Genomic DNA, 24,209 nt, shown 5'->3' on the forward strand with positions numbered 1-24,209 from the left:
TATGTATACTTACTATGTACAAATATGCAATAAAAAAACCGGTGGCAACTACACCGCACACAAGTGTTGCTAAGAAAAATCGATTGCAAAGTGTACCGTAATAAAGTTGCATGCAGCATATGAAAGCAAATGAAAACAAAAACAATTTAATGACAATGATGCAGCATCAGCGTGACATGGAACAAAGTGTAGAATGGAAATGACTAAAGAATGTAGAGTAAAGGTTTCACGGCAAATGGTGGCTGGACATGAAGAGGGTGCCGCAACTTCATTGTGTAAGGTGGCGATATATAAATATACATTGTATGTATATGTAAGTGGCAGAAAAATATGTAAAATATACGCATGTCTGCGTTGCAAATAAAAGAATTATAAGCCGCCGCCTGCTTCCTGTCACATGTCGCATGCAACCGACTTTTATGAGCATTCGTGTTTGCATTCCCATCATCAGCGCAAATAAATATATACTATATATTTATCCACATACGTTTTCTTGATGCTAAATTGCATGAACTGACTGTTGTTGACGGCACAGCTGTGTCTCGACAAGCAATTTTGCTAGTTTCTTGCCCTACTTTACAATTTTTTCATTTTTATCATACCCTGAGCGGAGGTTTGTAACACCCACGAGGGAACGCCAGAGACTCTATAAAGTATATACTACTATGGGCAAAAAATAGTAAGACTTTTAATGAAAATCATACGAATGATCAGCGTGAAGAGCTGAGTCGTTTTAGTCATGTCGCGAATCTAGTCCCTTAGTTTTGTAAATATCGTACTGAAATTTCTCCCACATTTGACAAGTAATATTATCCAATCTTTTCGGACTACTATAGCATATAGCTGCCAATCGGTCAAAATCATGTACTCATGAGGAAAACTTTTTTATCTAACAATATACCTTCAAAATGTTTAACATGGATTATTATCTCAGGCATTTCTTTTCTCCTTTTTCTATATTTGTTTTTATTTCTGATTTTGTTTTCATTTGCCGCATCTTTTCGTGCCTTTACTTTTACAGTCACTGCAGCTATTGCTTGCTCGCAGTCATGCTTTCAATTACCGTTACTTTTTCATGCACATTTGAAATTGTGAATATGTGTTTTTCATTTTATTGTTTGTGTTGGTTTCATTCCGCTTTAATATTTTGCTCTGAGTTTTTCGTTTTACGGTCGGGCTGTTGCCTTGCATTTATCTACTTTTAATTGTCGTTTATGGCGTTGGTAGTTTGCACTCGAATGGCAAGCGAGCGCTTGACGCCACTTGAGCTAAGTTTTGCCTTTGCCATGGGTGGCAAAAACAAAAATTATAAATATAAAAGCGGAAATTGAAAATATTTTCTAAATATTTTTCTAAGCGTGAGCACGCCTTCAGGCAGTTTGAGTGTTTTGTGATTTTAGGATTGCTTTGAGTAAATCGTCGAGAAAGGGCATTTGATTTTTATGGATTGATCCCAGTCTATAAATTTGATTAAAGCCGTCAGTTGTGACTCAAAGTCTGTATTGTGAGTTTGATAGAAAATGAGAAGTTGGTCAAGTTATTAGACCAATACTTTTTTGGATATTTTCACCTTGTCTTCTTCCATACAGCTTCTGCAAGTAATGCCATAGGTAACGAGGTTAGGCACCCTGAACACACTGTTAATGAATTTAAGGCTCGTCTCGCCACTCTGTTATCCAAGTAGATAGTCACTTCACTGAAGGAGTCTGAACTCCGGAGCAGCAAATCTACTGCTACCTTAATGTCTACAACCTCGGATTGGAAGACACTGCAATAGTCACGAAGTCTGAAGCTGATGTTGATGGAGAGCTCCTGACAGTAAACCCTCACTTACCTTTTCCCCAAGTTTGGACTCATTCGTAAGGAAGTGAGCTTCCTTTCTTCTATCTCTTCTTTGCCAGTTATGGACAGAGAAGGAGCTGCCTCGAATTCAGTTTGGCGACTCCATGAGTCAAGTGTTCCGGTATGAAGTCAAAGTGTGTGAGGATTTATGAGTGCTCAGACACGGGTTATTTTAGGAACCCAGATTCTCAGCCATACACCATCCGACGATATCTACGGTTACTATGTAATGTGGTATACTCTAGAGCCCTTCACCACATAAAGACTCCATAGAACATAATGGGCTTGACTATGGTGTCTTAGAACCAGAGGATCACTTTCGGTGAGAGACCCCACCTTTTTCCAATTACTCTTCGAAGTTGGAGTTCATAGATCTCGAACGAATTTTTCGTCACGCATATGCGGTTTCGTTAACTAACACTGTCAAATAGTGTGAAACGAATTCACAGAATAAGTTATGGGGTTACATAAGGTTTCTTGGTTAAAAAACCGCATTTTTTCAACAATTTTTTTCTCATTTAAATATCAAATTTAATATTTAATTAAATTTTTTTTGTTACCACCATACGCTATTAAGTAGCAGGGAAATTTAGACATTTTTGGAAAAAAATATTTTAAACTCGCCCACTGCTACGCCATTTCCGGTGACCCCTTGATAGAGACATGATAACTCCTTACAAAATCATCTAAAGTGAAAAAATACGTGTTTTAGTTAAAACCTTAACTTAGAACATTGACGAAGGAAAAAAACTGAAAATTGGACAGACATTTTTACAAAAAACTTAAAATTTCAGTAAAAAGTTCGCAACTTTTTTTTTCAAATATTTGTAATCGAAAAAAAATCTTCGTCCAAGTTTTTAAGAATTGAGTTGATCAGTTGAGTTGTTATAGAGAAATTTTGACCGACTTCAAAAACACAGTTTTGAGAAAAACGTGTTTAAAGACGGCGCACTTAGCCTACCTAGCCTCAAACACACAAGTTCTCAAGGGTGTATCTCCGAAACTATTACTTGGATCAACTTGAAAATTAAGAACAATATTCAGGGGTGTTGTGGAATCAAAGACAGAATTGCTTAGCTGTCAGAATTGCAAACCAATTCTGATTTTCAATGGTGTCACAGAATCTGATTGGATTTTCGTCTTTTCGAACATACGCAAAACCAATATTCGAATTAGCTGTGTACTAATGTGACAAAACTTGCAAATGAATACATTTGGAAGCTATACTATTAAAGTTTTTAATGAGTTCCGAATTAAAGAAAGATTTTAAGAGCTAACATTTATCGAATGAATAAAGACGCTTTTGGATGTTAAATTAGGTTTTGTAAATCTAATATCTTTAAATATCTGATTTTTTTTTCCAAAAACTCAATAATGAAAACATTTTGTGTTTTATACTTATGTTTTCCCCTATAGAAATAAAGATAAATTAATTCGAAATAATAAAATAACTTGATTTCTTAACTTATATTTCAAATCTGTGAGCGACTATCTTCTTGGTTTGTTTCTGATAGCAAAACCGATAAAATTGGTTTCCGTGACACCCGAAACCGATACAAATTCTGTTTCGAATATCAAACCAATAATATCAGAATTCATGACACCTACTTTTTTTTTTTATCGGTTTCAATTCTGATTCCGACAACTATCAGATTCCACAACACCCCTGATTATAAGGTGTTTTAGAATTTATTAAAACAATAAAAAAATCGAGTTATTATATTTAAACCCCTAAACCCATGTAACCCCTTAACCCCATGGTCGTAACCATGGAATTGGTTATGACTTCCAAAAGATGCTGAACCAAAGCCAGTTAGGGAAAACCAAATACATTAAATATGGCACACCCGGTACTAACACCCTATACTAACTTCTTCTATTTAAGCATTAAATATAAATATCTGGATATTAGTATGCCCACAAGTTTGCACCTGATATGGAAAGCTTTATAACAGAAGTCATCAGCTGTACGTAGTTATCTTGCAAGAAGTTCATAACACTGAAGATGAAAAAAGTTTAATTAAAACCGCTACAAAAAATGTGCACAAGTATCTGAAATACTCGTGGTTGGATGGGTACCAATAACTGACCTACACCTCACCTGGTTATATTTTAAATATTCAACATCTAATAGTTATCCCCAACCCCACACTCTTCCAGATATGAATACACATATTTACGAATAGTAACAGCCCTGCGGTGTAAGTATTCTCTGTACCAAATATTTATTTGTTCTTCTAACCTATTCTTCATTGTTGATTGAAGATGTTGCGCCACAACTGTTGCAACCATTTCGATGCAGCCATTGTTTTCTCACAAAACAGATACGCATCCTCATGTTGTTGCTGCCTATTTGAGTATATTCTTTGTTTGGTTAGCACTTGTGTAAGCCACTCTTGAAAAAAAAGAAAAGAGTAAAAAATCGGAAAATAAAAGCCTTCAAAATGCTTGCACAATGTGCACTTCAAGGCTTTATAGTTTAGCAAAATCAGTAGCGATTGTGCAGCGAGCATGAAGGAGAGGCAACGTCTGCCGGCTGCAACAGCTTAAATTGTGTGGCACAGCTGGCTGTCAAGTGAACTTAGGCGAAGCTGACAATGCCACACGTTACCGTCAGGGCCGATTTTATAATTATGAAATATATTCTTCATCATATATGTATATGTATGTATATGTATACTGTACGTTAATACTTCAAGTAAATTGTATTTTATCTTTTTTCAGGTGAGTCAAGTGCTAAGTGTACAATATGTTAATGTGAAGGTGAGTTTTGGTAAAAGGCCATATTTTTTGCTTTGTAACTTGGTTCCAAAAATTATGTGTTGTTCAAGTAAAATAATTTAAAAATTAAATATCTAGTTATATTAAGTTTATTAGTTAAGGTTGTTAAAGTTAAATTCAGATCAGATGATATTACTTTTTGGCGATCAATTTGAAGGTTCAAATATCCGATATTCTCTTCGTAGAATTTTTGTAATAGAAATCTTATTCTAATCTAGAAGCCCGAACCTCATATAAATAGAACTGAATTTTTAGTATTCATTCTTGTACCCTGAACAAATTATATCAAGTTTGCCACATCGCTTTTTACATCCTGAAGGAAACACTGGAGACCCTAAAAAGTCAATATATAAATAAAGAATTGATTTAGCCATGTCCATCGTATCGCGTTTTTAATCTTCGTGGTTGAACGGTAAACCAATGAGGCATACTTGACGAGTACAAATACCACTATCGCAAGTACGAACAACAACTTAAAAAAAACCCATAAAGTGGGTACTATTCAAATATGAAACACGATGTTTTCGCTGCACTTTTAACTTTATCGCATTTTTTTTAATTTAAAAATATTACAAAAATATTTAATAATGTTATAAATTAGAATACCACACTAGAAGTTTTAACTAACAAGTAATAGATATATTTACGTAAAAGATACCTTCGAATATCTTAGATTGCAGGACCGAATGGTGCAGAAAAATGGTGCGTAGGGTGCTTTTATATTTCATGGCAACCCTAATATTGATATCTAGTAACTCACAATTTTATCGTAAAATTTGACTTTTTTGTTGTATATACTCAGAACATTTCGACATTCTCGTTATCTTTGTGTTGTTTACAGTAACTTAAAATATTCATCTCGGCTAAAAAAATGGAATTTCAACTCGCGATTATTATTTACAATTTTTGACGTGGTTTCGATCAGCAATGATGAGTCGATGAAGTTAATTTAAATATTTGATAATGGTCGTGAAATCTGTAGTTGTTCTATAAACTATTGGTGCTTTACGCAAACTTATACTACAAGATCGTCATGTGACCTATCGCGAAATTAAGACAACCATAGCCATTAGTGCAACCAGCACATATTCAATATTTGAATGAACATTTGATTATAGAATCACGAAATATAAAAGACAATATATGTAGTACCCCACCTATAAAGGCTGAATGGTTCCAGTAAAATAGTGCTGAAACCTTAACTTTATGGAAACTAACTTTTGATGTTCAAATATAAAGCACATACTTCGACTATATTGACTAACTTTGACTGATCAAATCAAGATTACATACATGTTATAAGATAAGGCTAATTATGTTCCAAAAAGTTGCTTAACATTCGACCGAATATGTAAATAAAATAGAAATTTTAAGCTGAAAACTACCAAAAAATTGTCCATATCAGCTTTACTGTTTTTTTTTTTTACCACGAAAAGGGGATATCAAATTGTCCATGAAGTTCGTAAAATCGTCTGTTTGAAGCAGACTCTGTAAAGTATTTATGTAACTGATCAGTGTGAAGAGCTGATTTCGTTTTGCCATGTCTGTCTGTTAGTCCCACAGCCTGTATCAATATACATAAATTAGTACCTTAATTTATAAGATATCATTCTGCAATTTTGCACAGTACCCTTTCTCTTCAAGAAGCGACCCATTTTCGGCACCGCTTATATCAAACCACTATAGTATATATGTAGTTGCCATACAAACTGAGTAAAGTGCTTTTATGCAAAACTTTTCCTTTTGGCAGGTATCTTCAAGAAGTCTGACACTGAGTTTTCTCTAAAACAGTGGTTCAATTTGAGCAGAAATTGCTCACATCAGACAACCAAAGTTTATAGCTGCGATACAAAATGACTGGTCAAAATTCAGTACTTGTATGGAAGGCTTTTGAATTTGAAGAAATATCTATAAGAAATTCGACATCAATCATAATCCAACATAAGGATATAGCTTTCGGTGAAATTGTATATAAATAGATCGGATCACTATAGCATATAGCTGTTATACAAACTGTATCATCAAACTCAGGTCCCTCTATGGAAAAAGATAATGAATATTTTAGGCTTAAACTACTTTATATTTCACAATTTTTTCAGTTAAAAGTTTGGCACATTTTAAAAGCCACATTATATTGAACCACAAGCTTTTAGTAAACATATCTCAAAAACTAAAATTACCAAACAGGATTATGAAGTTAAAATTTTGAATTTAAACATATGTATGTACATATATATTTTCGAAAGCAAACAAGTAGATTATATAAAAGTATAACTGAATAATTTATGTTATTTATTTCTATGCTCTTGTAACATGTTGCTAAAGAGTATAATAGTTGTTTCACTTAACAGTAGTATGTATCACCTAACACTAATGGAGATAGATATATATGTACATATATTATATAAAAATGATCAGATGATGACGACACGAGTTGAAATCCGGGCGACTGTCTGTCTGTTCGCCCATTCGGCTGTCCGTGATAACTTTAGTAAAGATAGGTATATTGATAAAAAATGTCCATACCCAGTAGCAAGGGGCAACTGTACGCAAAAAATTTTTAAAAAGTGGGCGCGGCCCCGTTTTCTAAAAGGTTTAATGAATATATTTCCTAGGCCATCAAAGCTGCAATAGCCAAATTGCACCCCAACCATCACTTTTAAATGGATATATGACAATCCCGTCCACTCTCCATATAATGGTACTGTTAAAAACATGGCATGATAAAGCTTTATGGGAGCCTGGGTAAAAATTGGACGTCCAATTTTAAGTAAAATCCCCTATCTCTGGACTCGCGCCACCGAATTTGACAAAATTTAGTTCATGGCTTTCTTCTCATATTATTATGTCACATTGCGAAAATGGGCGAAATCGGACTAAAACCACGCCTACTTACCATATAACAATTTTAAATTCCAATTGATTCTTTCACTTTCCAGTACACGAATCAAACAGTAATTATAATAACGGAATAAAATTTCGCACTAATAATTCCTCTATAGTATGCCACCTTATGACCAAAAAGTTCTCAAATCCAAGCAAAACTGTTTCTCAAATACCGGGATTGTAGACTACCTATTGTTGACTTTTGACCAAAAATATGGGTCAATGTATGAGATATACAATTGAAATTCAGACAAAATCTTTTCCTGGCAATAGTATCCCCGTGTATCAAAAATGGTTTGAATCGGGTCAATACTTCCCTGAGGCCCCTATACCTCATATAAATGTTTTCGAACTTCCGGTGACTTTTTACCCCATATATAGGCCAATATTTGAGTTATCTCAATGAAAATTACATAACGTCTTTGTGCGTAAAACATAAAAAATTGGACGAAAACTTGAGCCCCAGCCCCCATATGACTAATATCTGAATTTTCGAACATCCGGCTGACTTTACTTCATATAACTGATTGTATGTGAGGTACCTTAATGAAACCCAGGAAACATTTTCTTAGTATCTGGCATCTTAATAGTATGTCTTACTAACAAAAATAGATAAAATCGGGTCAAGACAACCCCCAACTTCCATATTTTCCTGAAAGAATTTCTCGAAGAGTATAAAATGTTTGGTTTAACCCGAACTTAGACCTTACTATCTTACTTGATTAACTCTTGTTGGGCATCGTTTTTTTTTTTGCTTCTGTTTGCAAAACACGATGATTGTCAGTCAAATCGACTAACAAAGCACGTCTAGGGTTAATATTGCATTAACGGTTCCAAATTTGTTTGTATTGTAGCTTATTGGTTCACATATACATATAGGCAAAATCACTTAATAATTGCACATAAATTCATCACTTACAAATTATTTATACATTATTTCTAACGAACAATTACTTGCCACATGCACACTCTCAGCAGACAAATATGTTATTTCGTGCGACACTGCCTTGCAATGCACCGTTGCACCGGTGCTTTTTAGCACAATTTTTATGCGCAATAATTTTTATATAACCGTTTGCAATTTATACGCTTCCTTCTCACAACCAACAACAACAATTACAAGCGAGGCAATTTTGTTGCTGCACAAACACATGCAAATGTGCGCTGCATTCGGAGGGTGGAGGTGTTTGTTGCACGCACTCTTGAGGTGGTATGCGAATGAAGGGGATACTACCGTTAGTATTGGGGTAAAACTAAAACACAAATCCTTTCTGTGTGTGCGTTGCGTGATTCACTACCTGGAATTCACTTGCAGGCTAGTAAATGTTTGTAATTAAATTACAAAAACAATCAATGTGATTTTTTTGATGATTGAAGGGTTGCACAGCGCATTAGTCAGGAATGTCAGCTGATTTTGAGAGTGTTGTACATATTTTTAAGCGCACTGATTTTGTTAATTGAGTGATGACACCTTGACGTTATTGACTCTTGGCTCAACAATTATTCATGCAACATATTAAGTTTTAGCGGTTTTTGTGATGTGCACTTGAAAGCGCCTGCCAGTTTTACGACTCGTTATTCACCACTTTTAATTAATATTATTCACTGTTTTTTTTATTTCACTGAAAATCCACAACAAATATTTGAAAGATTTTACGAAAATTCTTCAGATTTTCAAAATGCCACACTCTTCAAGGCTTGTGTAATTCAAAAATGCCTCTTGTTTATGCAACAACAATCCACGCACGCGTGTACTCTGCAAAAGCGCCGCTTAGCGTTCCGCAGGCAGATGTTGCAGTTGTTTGCGCTACGCGTACAGAAAGTCAACTGAACGCCCAATTGCCAGCGCAAAAGCATATTCATTGCACACGAACATCGAATTCGCCGCGTATGTCAATTCGCCGCATAATTGTCAAAGCGAATGTGCCTTCGGCTGATTTTATATCCTTTCGGCTGCTAGTTTAGCTTCAGCACCTTGTTGATATCTTGCGCCATAATCGCACACACCTATACAAAAACGCACACACACACATGCGCGCTGTTGTCCCTCCAGCTTTGGTGTGGGTATTTTTATTTGCTTCTGTTTACTTTCCTTTATCGTTATCGGTGTTGCAGTGCCTATTTAATACCGTTTTCTTTCAGTTACTCAATCCATTTTATAATTTTATGAGCGCTCTCCCGCTCATTCTCTCCCACATATACTAAAAAAAAGTGTTTTGCTTCTCTTTGCCGGCTGCAATTGTTGTTTACATTTCGACTAACCGTTGTTGCTGTCACCTGCACTCATACACACACACTTGCACAAATTTTATTGTCCTTCGCTTGCTTCGGTGTTATTGTTGATTTGGTTGGGTTGCTTTTTTGTTATTGCAAGTTGCTGTTTTTTCTCTCTAACCTTTCGTGTATTGCCATTTTACTTATATTCGCCGGCGCATTCGTACTTAGCTGCTAAATTTTATTATTTTGGTTGCAGGCAATGAACTTTCTTTGCCTTGGCTTGCAGGTGTGCTCCTGACAGCCAAAGCGCAATCGCTGACAAGGCAAGTATGCTAGAAGAGAAGTTGCGCCAACATACAAATATTTATAATGGAAATTGCTTATGCGATATTTATCGATTCCTTAAAGCAGATGCTTAGGTATTGTCACATAAATACTTCAATGATAGTAGTTAAGTCATGAAGTGAAGCTGCTGTTATAAGATATTTCGCTGATGGGGATTTCAGGATCTTGGGTTACCGAATAATCTGTTCAAAATCTAAAATTTTTAAATATCTATGAATTTTCAGCTCAAGTAAGTTTACCTATAAAATTAATCGTTAGGAGGCTTTTTTATTAAATCTTTTAATCACAAAAATAGATCAGGTACAATATTGCTTATGTTTCAAGTACAGCAAGTTGTTGCTTGCCCAGAGGTTGTTAAAAAAAACTCAATAGCGTTGTAGAGGACTTAAAGAGGAGCCTAATCTTGCGACTTACGATTCGATAAATTGATTTTGTTAGTTTTCTCTGCAACCATTATAAGGTGAAGGAGTAACTTTAAAACGAAGAGAAAATTTTTTAGCACCTGGCTGTTAATTTCATATATAATATGTATAAGCCAAATGAATTTAGACTTAGAACGTACTTTTGGCTCAGGGACAGTCAATTCTTTTGCCAAGCTAAAAGGTTTGTGTATCGTTCTGTATAGAATGGCTGATAAGGCTCAATGGGTAGCATGTGAACAAAATCATGAGCTAACAGCTTTATTTCCAGAATAACTTTCAGAAAACAATATTTTCAGTCCACCATTTTGATTATTATTGTTTTTTTCATACCAAAGGGTCAACCATTTTGATGTTACTTACTTTTTTTTCATTGAAAAAATTCAGAAACTTCAAATTTAATTGGTTCATTCATTCGAAAAAGCATTATTTGTAATTGAAGATTATCTCTTTCAAATATTGGCCGCGCCCACGTCTCAGATTGTCCATTTGTTGAGTCCAATTTTCGATGACTCGTTCGATTCGCATTTCGACTACCGAATGGCACGCGTGATGTCTTGCTCCAAAGTCTGAATCGAAGCGGGAATGTCACCATAGACTTTAGATTTTATATATTCTCATAGGAAAATCGACCCTCCCAAAACGTGATGTATGGGAATTAGCGCCGTCTTGTTGAAACCAAATGTCGCCGAGATCACTAGCTTGAAGTTCAGGCATCGCCATCGACGGTTACGTTCTCACCGACATTATTTTTTAAGAACTATGGGCCGATGATTCAACTTGCCCACAGAACACACCAAGCCGTTGTTTTTTCTGTATGAAATAGCAGCTTTCGAATCTCTTCATATTGCTCTTTGTCCCAAATGGGGGTCATCACTATCTTGAATCTTCTTGAAACTTTTCAAGAGCCTATAGTGCGAAGCGATGTTGCTCTCAATTCTCAAGATCTCGACGTAAAATGCGCAAAGTCGTTCCATACGTCAGTCCGAGTTGCTGCGAACGGCGCCGAATTGACTCTCGGTAGTAGCATATTATCCAATGCTGGATCTCAAGATGTGTGATGGTGTTGCGAATAGTACGCTTAGTGGGTCAATTATGTTGACCATAAGTTGAGCGAAGCACATCCTTTAGAGAACGTGAATTTTCGTAATAAAATTTAACGATTTGTAAACGTTGTTCAGGCGTAAGTCTTTCCATGATGTAATGCCAAACAATGCTAAACAGAAATAACATGACAGCTTGACACGACACGTACCTCTACTTGGATCACCCGTTATATAAAAAAATAGATTTTTTCACTGCGTAGATCAAAAAAAAAAAAATAAATGGAGTGACTGGGTCTTAAGTAAGAGTAAGAATTAATGCCTACACTTTCGAAGTTTGAAATTTTAAGTTATCATATAATTTTTTTTTCAATAGAGTATAATTTGTATCTATATTTACTCATCATTTACTTGTTTTGGGTATTAATTAAGATCCTTGCAAAAAGGATTTTATGATTATCGAACTCTTTCTCCATTTTAATATCATTGAAAATGTGCTGAATATTTATTAACCAGGTTGTCATGTCTTTATAAATAAATGACAATATGTTGAGCTACTCTCATGCGCATTTTTTACTGAAGAAATTGTAACAATAAATCAGTTTGCCAATAAAAGAGCAACCAATAACATAATTACTCATTGAACACGTAATTTTGAATCTTAGTCTATTCAAAATTATTCCATAATACATTGTAACAAAGAAGCACCCGAAAACTGTAATTAAATTCCCCGGGTAATTTATATTTCAAAAATATGTATTTTGTTAAGTCTTTAATTACGCTGGCTCAATATGAGCGCGAAATATGCTTCGGTGCGTGAAAATCGTCGGGCCAGTGTTAGACAGATGCTAAGACAACTCGACATCTCTCGCGAGTCCGTTCGAATGATTTTGGGTATGAAACGAGTGCTTGCTTGACTCGTCCGGATAAAGGTTGTTTTTTTTTTCAAAAAGAGTATCGTAAATAGTTCTCTTTGGACATGCTAGACCCTGCGAACTTCGATCTACCAAAATATTTTTATTTACAATTTCCGGGTAATTTTTTGTCACAATGTATATGAGTATGCAGTTAATTGAGTTATTAGTTAATTTATTTCTTTCCTTACACTCACAATTTCACAACATCGTAACTACCATATTTCCGTTGAATTCATAAATTATTCGCCACTATAAGCTTTTCCACCACGAAATTTAATTTTTTTCAAATTCTCATAATAAGTATTGAATTCCCCAGAGAGCTTTACTAGTCATCGCCCTTTATCAGCAAAAAGTTTACGTTGAAAGCTGTACAATGTAATATGGAGAGGCGGGTTGTGTACATTTTATGATCAACCCTAAAGTTGAGGCAAAATGAATATGAAAGGGATGTCATTTTTAAATAATTAAGTAGAAAATAAATGTCGTCTCTAAAATGTTACTCATACGCCGTGGTCCCAATTAAATAATTTCTTTGAGTTATTCTTTTCCCACTTAACCTTTGGGTTGCAATATTTATATTAAAAAAAAAACAAATAAACGTTATCTTCGGGTGCACCAAAGCTAAAAAACCCTAAACAAATAAAATATTTTAGAGAAAAGACCCTGACTTTGATTGGTCGGCGGGAGAATGCCTTCCGTGACCCTTTCAATTAAATTACTTTTTATTATAAAGAAAGAAAATTAGTGTAAAATAAATGCGTGTGATAACAAATACATAACAGTAACCAAAAATTAAACAAACAATTTAATTATAATAATATTTTTCTATGCGCGGTAAACGTTTATTAACAATAGCGCTATCAGCAAATTCAACATCTACAACTAAACATTAAACACAAAAATGTTCCTCCAAATGTTACTCATACGTCAAGTACCTGCATGCATATGCTCATTTACTAAAAACATTTATAAACACGCCGACATGCTCTTCGAGAGTGGCCACCTAGCAAAGCTTTCACCACATTTACCATAGCTACAGAGCTTTAGCGGTGCACAAATAGCTTTTAGCCCGTTTCATTGACTTAATGGAACTATTGTACGACTTTTGTTCAGCTATTCAGCGCATTTCCGCGCTTTCTTAATTCTTGTTAGTTTTTATATTACTCTCCCACTATTAAATTACCACTCTCGTGGTAAAGAAAAAACTTTATTATGTTGTTGACATTGACAGGAAGTTGCTAATAAAATTTTATTAATGAATATTTACGTCTGTTTACAGAGGGCAGGGAGAAAAGTTGTACAAATTTAGCTTAATAAACTTTTCTGTTATGCTTTAAGTTGTATACATATTTTTATATATTATTTTCCTTGGTGGTAGATAAAGCAAGGCGTTTTAGTTATAAGAGCATGCGAATGGAAAGTAGGCAGCGGCATAATTTTCGGCGCGTTTTGATGTTTATTAGTCACGTGTAGCAAGAACTTAGTTGTTAAATATAGTTTTGTAAGGGCGTGTGTCGAGAAATAATTATTTCGAGTAATTTGTGTGAATAGCTTTTTTTATAAGTGAAGTCATTTTATATGTATGTTTATGATTCATTGATGTCAGCTTTATAGCAGAACAAGGTGTAAGTAATATTAAAGTCATGTTAGTTAGATTATCTCGGTTAAATAATTGTAAAACTCTTTCGCCATATATTTGATAGTAATCTGGTTGGCTTAGAAAATTTTTGTTGAATCCCAAGACAAAAATATAAATTTTCTTATTCCAAATCTTTTTTTTTTTTACTAAAAAATTTAAAATTTTTATGTTTTTTTCTTGTTTGCATTTGACTTCATGTTGAGCTTGGTGGCACATGTTACTACATAATAAAAAGTGTGTTCAATAATATCGAGAATTTCGGTTTATCAAAAAAAAATTATTCATTAAAGGATTACACAGCTTCTTCTTAGTCAGAAATGTCAGCTGATTTTAATAGTGTTGTACATTTATTTTAAGCACACTGATTTTGTTTATTGAGAGATTACACCTCGTTATTGATTCGCGGCTTTCTTAACAATTTTTCATGCAACACTTTTTTTGCACTGGTTTTTTATTTCACTGAAAATTCTAAAAAAGTACTTGTTGAGAGACACAGGGTGTGCTCAAAAATATCGCTTTTGAAAAAAATATTTGTTCATTTGTCAACATTAATGTTTTTGCCTTAAAATTCGTCATCAAGCACTTATGCCAGCGCTGCTTCCAATCCTCGAAATTCTTCTCAAACTCGATTATCGGGATAATCTTTAGCTCTTCCACCGATTTTCATCTTTCTTGTAAAACTACGGTACTTTAGGGTTCTCTTTAAATTTTGATTCTCTAAAATTTTGGAAATACGTAAAAGTCATATGCAGCCATGTCTTACGAAAATGGAGGCTGGTGCATGGTTACAGTGTTGTTTTTGGCCAAGAATTCATAAAAAAATTCATGGATTATTTCCTTTAACAACAGAAAATCGCCAAGCTCATCAAAACGCTTCTAACCTTAGAGATTGCTAGAGATAGAGTAAGCAAATGAATGAAAATTTTATTCTACGTCAGGGGCTTGTATATCAACACAATAAAAAATTTTTGAAATTTAATTTTAAAATTGCTGTTATTTTTGAAACACACCTCTTATGTAAGGGAGACCACTTAAACAAAACTAGAGCCGAAATCCTCGGTTTTGAAACGCTAAATCTACCGAAACATTAATTCATTGATAATTATTCAACAAATCCGTAAAAGTAAAATATTGGGTGGTGAAAAAAGTCTTTTCGTTTATCTAATAAAACTTCAACTTATTTTTTTTTAATATTTATAATAATAAATAAAAAAAACAAATATGTACGGAGTAGAGTTATTCCTCTTCCTCTGCTTCCCCGGCGGGTACTGCGTCGAATACTATGAGAACTGGAGTGTTTTCATACATTTGGAAGACATGACCTAGTTATCGGAGCCGCTGTCGTTTAATTCGCTGAACTATGTTAATGTCGTCGTATATCTCATACAGCTCATCGTTCCATCGAATGCGATATTCGCCGTGGCCAACACGCGAAGGACCATAAATCTTTCGCAGAACTTTTCTCTCGAAAACTCGCATCGTCGACTCATCAGTTGTTGACATCGTCCAAGCCTCTGCACCATATAGCAGGACGGGAATAATGAGTGACTTATAGAGTTTGGTTTTTGTTCGTCGAGAGAGGACTTTGCTTCTCAATTGCCTACTCAGCCTGAAGTAGCAGCTGTTGGCAAGAGTTATTCTGCGTTGGATTTCGAGGCTGACGTTGTTGTTGGTGTATATACTGGTTCCAAGATAGACGAAATCATCTACGACTTCGAAGTTAAAACTGTCAGAAGTGACGTGGGAACCAATTCCCGAGTGCGACGACTGTTTGGAGATATTTGGTCTTGTTATCTTGTACCAGACCCTTTTATATTTGTGGTATACCAGTTTCAATGCAGCAGAAGTAAATGTTTTTTTTTTATATTTTTTATTGTAGTTACAAAAACTGAAATTGGCAAGCCAGGAACGTTCAAAATTTTGATAAAATACAACTTTTTTTTAAAGCCATCAGTTGGTAAATTTTTGCAAGGTCATTGTATGAACAATGTCTGCTAGTTGAGAATTTTTTTAGGTTTCATCCATGGATACGGCCGAAAGTGAAAATAAAAATAAAGTACCTTATAATTAATTATTAATTTTGTGATAGTTCAAACTGATAACCCACCCGCCCTCAAATTCTCAAATATGAATTTTAGTTCTTCTTTCAACTAACAATTTTAGTTCTAAGATCTCAAGCTAAACACTAACCTTTATCATCCTTAAATTATTATGAACCTGGTTAGAGCAAAATGTTCAACATCGAATTAGCTTTAATACTACATATATTATTATTTAAAAGGGCGTATGAAAAGATTAGCAAGTGAAAGTTTTTTTTTATGTTTCATAGAAAAGTGTTCCATATATTCTCTTTATTGATCCTTAAGTTGCCAAAATAATTTTAGAAAAACACCCTCTATATCAAATGTCTTAAAATACCTACTCAACTTGATTGCACAATATCCACCGGTTTAAATGGGCAAAATTAAATCGGCAAATAAAGTAAAGATATTCACGCCTATCCCCTTTAAGCAGTGCAACTATATGTATTTATGTCCTATAATATATAGGCGCTTACTGTATATTTACGTTAGCGTCGGTATTTGCATGTGGCATCAAATGGTCGCGTGTAACGCATACCAATGCGACGTCGGCGAATCAACACGCGTAATAATAAATGCCTGCAACAACACATGCGGCATACTAATGATCGCGCGTTGTGCTGCGAAACAAAAGTACTATTACCAACAAAAACTCACAGGCAAAAAAAGCGAGCCTTCCCGCCACAACTAAGCGCGCATATCCTGTTACCTAAAATTATGCCACGGCGGGGCAGCGGATGGTGCTGCGTGCGGTATTTGCGTTCGCAACGCGTCACGTAGAAGTATTTGTCTCATCTCATTTATTGTTGTTTTTGCTATTTTAATACGCTGCAGCTGTTATCATTGCCTTTGTTATGGTGTTGTTATTGTTAGTGCGAGAGTTAAAAGGGAAATCTTGCAACAAAGTGGCTTGCATTTCCATGGGCTGGCTTGTGTATCCGCTAAGCGTGCTGCTTTCACTTTTATCCGGCATTGGCAGCGCAAATATTTATTTTAATTTTTTCTTTGTTTTCTGAATTCTGCTTTTCATTTGCTTCCCCATTATAAATTTTCATATAATTTTGTATTATTTGCGCTGAGAAAACAGGTGTTAGTTACATTGTAACTTCGCTGCTGGCAAATTAGAGGTGCAACTTCCACTCATTAACACCTGCTGGCAAAGTTGTGGCGGAAAACAGGCTAAGCGCGTGTTAACTCTTTAAACAAGAAACGACTTGAAAGAGAATGCGCGAAAGATGAGAGAGGGAAACTAATAAAATAGCAAGTAGGGCAGTGCTAGGTTCGGACGCAGCGAAGCACTGGATATTCTGGTGAACTATCTGAACTGAAAGCGGGCGAAACTTTTCGAGTGACTGACGTTTTATTTCAATTCATATTTAAATTCATTGAGGCGGATATGTCTCCTGGTTCGAAAGCTCCGACTATTGAGATGTGTCAACCTCAGTCTTGAAAAATCTGGACAATGGAGGAAAATGTTTCTACGCCACCTTTCGACCTCACCTTAGAACTTAGACAATTTGCATTCGACTGGATGCTTAGCTTGACAGCATGAACGTCTATTAGACAATCTTCAGTTAGAAGTCAGACGATGGTCCGCAACTTGAATTTTGATAAGAGCAAATAGTTTAGTAGATCTCCTACGTTCTACTTTAGGTCAGAAGGATCTCGCAGTCGCACAGAAGCTGATCATCGTACAAATTCTGCTAAAAGCACACACGACCAAAGATCCAGTGCTAGAATGCAACGATAATGATTGCCTCTTGTAAGCTCATCGCCGTTGCAGTTTCCAGCAATTCGACTATGACTAGGCACTCAAACGAGTCTGATATGGAAATAACTTGATGATTTTGATTTTTAGTGAGGATGAATACTTCTAACATCTAAATTTGAACACACTGTTTGGGAGCTTAGCACCAGTATGCCGCTCTACCGCTTCACTTCCTAGCAGTAAATGTATTGCTACATTCATAGCAGTCATTTGTAGCGGAAAATCACTACACCACAGTGATGCGATGGCCTAGAGCTAACGTGACGTAGGGCTCCTTACAGAAGAATCCTCCTCCAACTTTCGAAACATCCAAGAAAAAGGTCACTGCAAACAGACCTCCAGGAGTAGCCTCTGCTAATCAGCGGTCCAAGTTTTCAGCTATGCAATTTAAGGAGAAGAGAAATTCAAACTGTTTGGCCCCAACCAAGTACTCAACTGCACTGAGCCTTAGAGCAATATTCGCAGCAATGCATCTGCCGGCAATATCCATGTACATGTATAATGGCATTTAATGTTTTTGTGCAGTGCCACATAAGCCGATGAGAGCTGCTATTTGAATATGTTCACGGTTCTTAGCGAGTGGGGACTTTTCAAGCACCATCCACGATATTAAACTCCAAACATGCGAACATTATGACTAGGGTTTCGTAGAGCCAAAAAACTATCTATGATGGGAATCCCCACATCTTCTCTATAGTTTCTCCACAGCTGTATTATTTACTCTCTCTTCGATTCGATTCATGAAAGCTTTTTTAACAAAGACAAGCCACAGGTATTTTCCTTTATCAACAGGTGGTCAGTCTCCAAATAAGTTAAGGGAATTCTGAGATTTTATATCTCCTGGAAAATCAAACTGTTTCAGTTTTACATGAGTTGACGGCTGAACTGCTTCTATTCACACAGTTCGATATCACGCTGAGGTAGCCTTAAGTTTGTTCGTAAATGGCACTTAGAAACTTTCCTTTTACTATAAGAACAACGTTGTCAGCAGTTAAGGCTTTCGGGTGATAGCCTAATCGCCAAGATCCAGAGCAGTGGATTGACTGCTTTCTGCCACCACAAGATTTTCGAGGGCTTAAAAACTTAATTTAGGTTACTTCTTTTGGATTTGTTTAGTTCATATCGGATGTATGGAAAATGAGCGCGCCTGTTACCTGATTACACACATTTCCACAATATAACATACAATTGTGAATTGCAAAGCTACCATCCAGTGGGCTAGAAGTTATGAACCTAATACATCTCGAGGTCACACATTTCGAAACCCTCCTGTGACTTCCAAAGCGAATATGGATATTGATTGAGGAGTCGTTAATGAATGTGCATTTTGGATTAACGTCATTTTATGGCAATAACTGTGATGATAACCTCTCCAAAGATCCCATAGCTCAAGTATAACCAACAGAAGATATCTCAAATTTTACTTGATATATTACAACAACTTATTTTACCCACTGTCACATGTTTCGGGTGTAAAAACAATAAGCTGCCTTGCTTGGTCAGCGCATGGCAGCAAGCTAAATCAGGCTGAGCCCGAGCTAAGCTCAGTCTTCATCGTATTTTGCTTGCGTGCTGACCCTTTTAAGCGCTTCATTACAATAAGACTCAATTATACATATTTTATGACTATGTCATCGTATGCGTCAGTAAGTAAATGTTTGTTCTCATATTTATGTATGTACCGGAAGTACATTATGTGCCAGGCCTGACATCATTCTCACGGCAGTGAAAGCCCAAAACCTGCTTGACGATGAGCTAATTTAAAAAAAATCTACTAAAGCTAATGAGCTTAACGAGCGACTGACCGGCAGTGCAAAACAAGTGCCTCACTGCTACAAGTGATGAGCAAGCAAACAAAAGGTCCTTTGCAAATAAATTAAGAAGCTTTTTACTACACAACGAGGATAAAAATGACACAATTTTTAAGAACATAAGGATATTTTTTGTGTTGTTTTCATATTTCTGTAACTGTCGGGTTAAGAATTTTCTTGCAAATTTAATGCTCAAGGCCAAATTGGCTACTTTAAGAAACGCGTAAAACCCGTGCAGCAAAAGCACACATTACTAGATTCTTCCTTTTTTATGAAATGTTGGTGAAACATAACAGTTTTTATGTTAAGCGTTTGGTCCTTTGCTTTAAATATATTAAATACAAATGGTTTTCTATTGATTGGCAACATGCAAAAGCATAAAATTTAGTTATTAGTTACCAAGTAGAGATTAAATACATCGATCAATTCCAAGACTGACATGGGGCTATTCGGTAGCGGCTGTGGTCCAACCTAACTTGATTGAGAGTAAACCACAAAAAGCTTGAGCTTTTTATACAGCCAAAGCTTATTTGACTGCAGCAATTGAAAGTCAAAAATTTTTTGAACGGTGTAGAATTGAAGTCTTCATAGCAAACATGCCAGTCAAGGTCCCCTGCAATCCCCAAAGCGCACAAACCAGATATAATAGACTAAACTTAGAGCATTATTTTTGGGCCTGCCGACTACACATTTAAGGTATTGCACTTCCTATTCAACTTAAGCTAAGTTTAGGTTAAATTAAGAAAAACGGCATATTTTAATGATTTTTTTGTGACGATACAACTAAAATCTCTTTTTTAAAACCAATAGTATTTTCATTAAAGTATAACATTCCAAAAATATTGTGTAAAACTTTCACAAAAAAATATTTAACCATAAAAAGCCTTAACTTCGGCTTTAATACCCTTAACAATTACAAGAGATTTCTTACAAGAACTTTATTTTGATTGGTTTGTATTGCAACTATATGCTATATTGACTCCATCTGAGGAATTTCTTCAGAAATTGCACTAATGCCTTGGATAATAATCCATGTCCCATTTCTGGAAGATATCTCATCAAATGAAATCGTTTTCCAAATAAGAATTGTATTCCGATCGTTCAGCGTGGCAGCTTTATGCTATTATGATTCGATATCGACATTTCCGAGAAATGAGTAACTTCCTGGTAAAAAAAGGTCATGTGCCAAATTTCAGATTGATATCTCAAAAACTGAGGGACAACCTCATAGACAAATCGACGCAGCTCATAATGCTGATCACTTATGTACATATTTTGTAGTGTCTCCGACATTTTCTTCTGGATGTGAAAAACTTCCTGGCAAACTTAATATACCCTGTTCAGGTAGTAAACCTAATACGAGTATATATAATATATTATGGACAGAAATAATATTGTTGAATTTTGACAATTTTTGACCTTGTGGTGGCATACTCTAAAAGCATTATACGTGCAAAGTTTTATCCCGTTATATTAATTTCTTCCTGTTTTGTATACTCGAGAGAAAAGAATGAAAAGTGGCTGGTGCCACGCCCGTCATCAAATTTTGTCCCGGGCTCCAATAAAGCCTTGTCATACCTTTTCGGGGTAACATTTAATGTCTCTGACGTATTGAGGTATTCATTTTTCGCGCTTTAAGTAGTCTTTAACAGTACCGTTATTTCACCTATTTTCACACTGTCGGTAGGAGTTCCTATAATATTTGCGCAAGCGAGTTTGGTTGTTGTGGCTTAAGTGGTTTAAGAGACATGTACATTAAACATATTGGAAGGTGGGGCTACGCCCACTTTTTCAAAATTTTTGTGCCAATTTAGGGTTTTGTATCTTTATGTCGTGCTTAGTTATTACGTTTATTTTAGGTGATATGTACAACCCTTAGGCGAAAAAAACTATTATATTCTGTAGCAACATGTTGCAATACATTTTGGAGAATCCTGTTATCTGACGTTTTTATACCCTGAACAGGGTATATTAAGTTTGTCACGAAGTTTGTAACACCCAGAAGGAAGCGTCGGAGACCCTATAAAGTATATATATAAATGATCAGTATGTTGAGCTGAGTCGATTTAGACATGTCCGTCTGTTTGTCTGTATATATACGAACTAGTCCCTCAGTTTTTAAGATATCGTTTTGAAATTTTTTAAACGTCATTTTCTCTTCAAGAAGCTGCTCATTTGTCGGAACTGCCGATATCGGACCACTATAACATATAGCTGCCATACAAACTGAACGATCGGAAAAAGTTCTTGTATGGAAAACCTTTCGTATTTGACAAGATACATTCACGAAATTTGGTACAGATTATTTTCTAAAATAACAATGTAATTTTCGAAAAAATTGTTCAGATCGGTTAACTATAGCATATAGCTGCCATACAAACCGAACGATCGGAATTAAGGGCTTGTATTTAAAACTTTCGCATTTGACTTGGTATCTTCACGAAATTTAGCATGGATTACTGCTAAAATAACAATATAATCTCCGAAAAAATTTCTCAGATCGGATTACTATAGCGTATAGCTTCCATATAAACTGAACACATAGTTACTAAAAGAAATGCACCTGTGAAGGATATATCAGCTTCGGTGCAGCCGAAGTTAATGTTTTTTTTTTTTGTTTCCGTTTCAGTTACACCTACATTAATTCTAATAAAAGCGCACAAATAAAAATTTTAACTAAATATAAACATAAAAAATTGTTCTAAAGTAGTAGCAAATAATTAAATAAATAAATTATGCCACCCCGAAAAGTGCTTTGTAATGACCAAAATTTATTATTTAATTAAAAACGTACAGCACGCACATACACTTTCATTTAGTGAAATGGTCACCTGCTAGCCGAAGCTAAAATGTGTCGAAACTACGCATACAAACGACATACAGCTCACCTTCACTCACTTCAATCGCGCATCACTCATACGCCATGACAAATGCTCATTGACGAAAGCCAACAGTTGCAATTTACACGCAATGGCATGCAAACAACACATCGCTCAGCAAGCAAACGCAGAGCTCATAAGTAAGCGCTGAACACCCACAATTTATTTTTATACTTTGCGCACTGAATGCTATTTGCTAGCGCTAGTCTGTAGTGGTGAAATGTCATTTTTAACTCCAACTTGTCAACTGATAATATTATACAATAATTTATGAACCCAAACGCCACAACAACAACAACAGCAATAATATTCAACGAATATCCGGTTAGGGACAACGTAATCTACTAAGTAATCTTTATTTGCGAAAATCACGCACAGACAGGAAGTAAATAACCACGACATTTGTACACACACACACACAAGCACAAACCCGAACAAAGTGCGGAGGATAATAGGATCAAGCGAATCATACGAAAGTATGCGCGTACACAATGGCTTGAATGAATGCAGGAATGGAACTAGATGAATGTGCAAAGCTTTAGTTGTAAACAAAACCGAGAGAAAAGTGAGAGAGGGGGAACGTAGTAAGTATGTATGGGTTTGCTTTTGAACGCGATAAAGGTGACTATGACAAGTTGCTAAAAATAGACACACTACATAATCTCAAGTTGAGTGGTTCGCTTGAAAAAATAACGTGGGTGCAAAATATGTTGCTTCTTCTTGTTCTGTCTTCATTGCGCTTTATCTATTTCATACTTCCAACTAAATACTTTTCAACCATAATTACAATTAATTGACAGAACATGCACCAGTTATAGGCTCTGTCCTCACATACACTTAAACCAAAAACACACTATCGCAAAGAGCTAGTACTGATGCCACTAAACAGTTATGCTGCACCGACAAAAACAGAGAAAACTGCAAGCAGCAACAAACGGCAGAAGCAAAGCTTTTAAACACACAACTAAGTATGCTGTGTGGTCGTTGACTAGTGCGGCGGCTTTGAGCCTAAGTACATGCATTAGCAGCTCGCACGTATTGCCACAAAAAAGTCTCTTGTAGCAGCTAATTAACAGCAATTTGAAAGCAGCAGCCTGTCATCAGCCAGCTTTTTCTACACTTCTTCTCCAACGTGGTCCAAGTAGTCAAGCGGAAAGCATATTCAACAGAAGCCAGTTAAATGCGAAAAAAGTACTTAGTGGATAAAAAAGAATTGAAAAACCACATTGCTTTGGAGAAATGTGCAATGGTGGATGGAGATGAAGCAGATCATTAGAGCTAAGTTTGAGGAGGAAGGTGGGATAGGAATGTTAAATAAAAAACTTAGATAGAATTAGAAGATACTTTGGTGGAAGAGACAGTACAGCCAACTGCAAAATTATAGAAATTGCAGGCTTCAAGGGCTCAGATACTGACCTATTGATATAAAATCTGTTCTAGGTCACGGATTACTTTGCTGAAAGAATTGACCAGAAAAATGCTTATGTGTATTTCCAGCAGCATTTGATTCATTGAAGCATTCTGTGATTACATAGAACAGATTTGGATTTGTAACAGCAATTTCAATGGAATTTTTTATCG

At 35.6% G+C, this 24,209-nt stretch overlaps 1 protein-coding gene and 1 long non-coding RNA gene across 13 annotated transcripts in view; one reads left to right on the forward strand and one right to left on the reverse strand.

Annotated features, from left to right (window-relative positions):
- The window catches only part of LOC126759875 (uncharacterized), a 565,378-nt gene that overhangs the window by 233,850 nt on the left and 307,319 nt on the right, over window positions 1–24,209 (forward strand). The gene's annotated exons all lie outside the window — the stretch shown is intronic.
- LOC126759868 (frequenin-1-like) overlaps window positions 1–24,209 on the reverse strand; it is a 200,869-nt gene that overhangs the window by 148,490 nt on the left and 28,170 nt on the right. Inside the window, exon 1 of one of the 6 annotated variants that reach the window (XM_050475045.1) lies at window positions 8,808–9,319. The exons of 3 other annotated variants lie outside the window; for them this stretch is intronic. The gene's annotated coding sequence lies outside the window, so the exon portion shown is untranslated. 2 more of the 6 variants (XM_050475040.1, XM_050475042.1) reach the window with 2 other exon arrangements.

Source organism: Bactrocera neohumeralis, chromosome 5 (assembly GCF_024586455.1).
Source record: "Bactrocera neohumeralis isolate Rockhampton chromosome 5, APGP_CSIRO_Bneo_wtdbg2-racon-allhic-juicebox.fasta_v2, whole genome shotgun sequence".
In the NCBI taxonomy this organism is placed as follows: Eukaryota; Metazoa; Arthropoda; class Insecta; order Diptera; family Tephritidae; genus Bactrocera; species Bactrocera neohumeralis.